A 2,223-nucleotide genomic window follows, 5' to 3' on the forward strand; every position below is an offset into this window, starting at 1 on the left:
GGTCATAGGTATGTGATGTTATATTTAGGCTCTCCATTCTGATTCTGGACCATTAGTCTATGGTTTGTTTTTGTACCAGTATCACACTGTTTTGATTACTTTAGCCCTGTAGAATAGTCTGAAGTCAGGTAATATAATGTCTCCAGGTTTGTTCTTTTTTGTCAGGATTGCCTTGGCTATTCAGGCTCTTTTTTGCTTCAATATGAATTATAAAATAGTTTTTCTAGTTCTTTATAAAATGTCATTGGTAGATGCATAGGAATAGCATTGAATCTATAAATTGCTTTAGGTGGGATGAACATTTTAACAATATTGATTCTTCCTATCCATGAATTAAGTCATCCAGTCCCAAACAGTCATTAAATAGGAGGATATATCTGTATTATGCATGGCTGCTGTTCCTACAGGAGACCTAGAATGCAGGACTGCTGCCTATCTGCTGTGGTGGTGGCCCTGCATAACTTAAGGATCTGTAAGTTATCAAAACTTTTAAACTCTCACGCTGTGGTTGTCACTGAAGCCATGACTACAATCTAACCCCTGCTGGTGAGACCACCTGAGATTGTTATGTAGGTGCATTACGTGCTGTTGCTCTTCTGTCTGGGCCTCTGGTGGCTGCCTGTAACAGCTGCTAGCCAAGTGAAAAGAGAAACCCAAAATGTTTCAATAATTAGTTTAGTTGGCAGGTTTTTGGCCTCAGCTTGGACGTTGTCCCAATATCTGTTTTGTGCAAATGGCTTACTGATGTTCTATACCAGACGGCCCACTGGGTGTGCGATGGCACTACAGTTTGCCAGCATTAAATCATGTTGTTTTGTGCTACTACATACTGCTGTTGCATGGTGTTGTTTTCAGGATTCTCCTGAAATTGCAATGGCTGGAGACAATGCTCAGACCTTCTGAACTCCCCTAAAGCCATGGAGGGCCAGTCCCAGTATAGGCAAGTTTTCCAGCATGGTATCAACGCCCTTGCTGGGATCAGGTCCCTAAACCCAATACTTGAGAGTGTGTTGCTTTCAGCTAAGTACTCTGGTCTAGTGACCTGGGGTCTTGGGAGTGCTCAGGACTGTACTGGCTGTAAGCTGCAAAGTCCTGGCATTGAGCCAGAGTGAGCAGGTCTGGACAGTGGAGCTCCACTTTCACCTAGGCAGTGGTGGAATTTAGACTACTAGGCTCCAGGGGATCAACAACTCCTCTCTAGAGACTTGAAGTGGGTGATGTGACACTAAGCTCTCAGTGTCCATGAGTGGAGCCAGGTGGAAACAGTAAATGGCTTAACCCTGACCCATGGGGGGGTAACTTCACACCTGAGTCCTCACAACGCCTCACAAGATTAAGCATGGCTGAGGCAAGTACCTTCTCTGTTGCTGCCTTTCTTGCTTCTGGAAGGTGCTTGCATGCTGACCTTCGGGGATACCAAGGGGTTTACCCATGATGAGGGGTCACAAAATGATGGTTAACTGTGGTAATTCTGAACATGTGGCACAGCTCCCTCTAAGTCTCTGGAGGAGGCAGAAACTTTTTCAGTTCTTTTCAGACATTTGCTCACATGGCTGCATGCTCCTATCCCTGCATCCTGCCAATATGCCAAGGGCCAAAGATCTCACTCTGCCATGCCGAGCACCTCTGCCTTCGGTGCCACACCAACAACCCCTGCCTACCTTCCTTTAGTGGATGCTGACTGAGACCCGTCAGAGGTTGATCGTAATGCTCTTGAGTAGAAAGTGGCACCCTACGAGGTAGGGCAGAGGATCCACCTCCTCCCCAGGGATTCCCAGTCACCACCTGACACCCCAAAATTTCTAAAGATGCCCAGGAAGAATGAAAGGTGGAGACACATAACTACACCATGGTGGAAATGCAACATTTCCTAGAGAAGTTGATGCAAAACAAGGAAAAAAGGGAAACTAATTGGTTATAAAAACTTTCAGGGATGGGGTCTGAGCATGCAGTTCATGGCAGCAAAATTGGGTCAACTGGTGGGGCTAGCCAGAGACCCCAAAACACATAATTTGCTAAATATCTCTAAGGTAATTGGAGAAAAATTTGTCTGGTAACCACAAGAAGAGTCTCCACTTTATAACATACTTCCATCAGCGTAGGAGTCATAGCATCAAGGACATGAATGAAGACAGGTTCACCGCGGGGAGTGATGAGAAACTGACTGCCAAGGAGGAGGCACTGCCTCTTTTCACATGGGTCTTTACAGCTTGGTGAAAGGCT

Source organism: Cebus imitator, unplaced genomic scaffold (genome assembly GCF_001604975.1).
Source record: "Cebus imitator isolate Cc_AM_T3 unplaced genomic scaffold, Cebus_imitator-1.0 Scaffold997, whole genome shotgun sequence".
Taxonomy (NCBI): Eukaryota; Metazoa; Chordata; class Mammalia; order Primates; family Cebidae; genus Cebus; species Cebus imitator.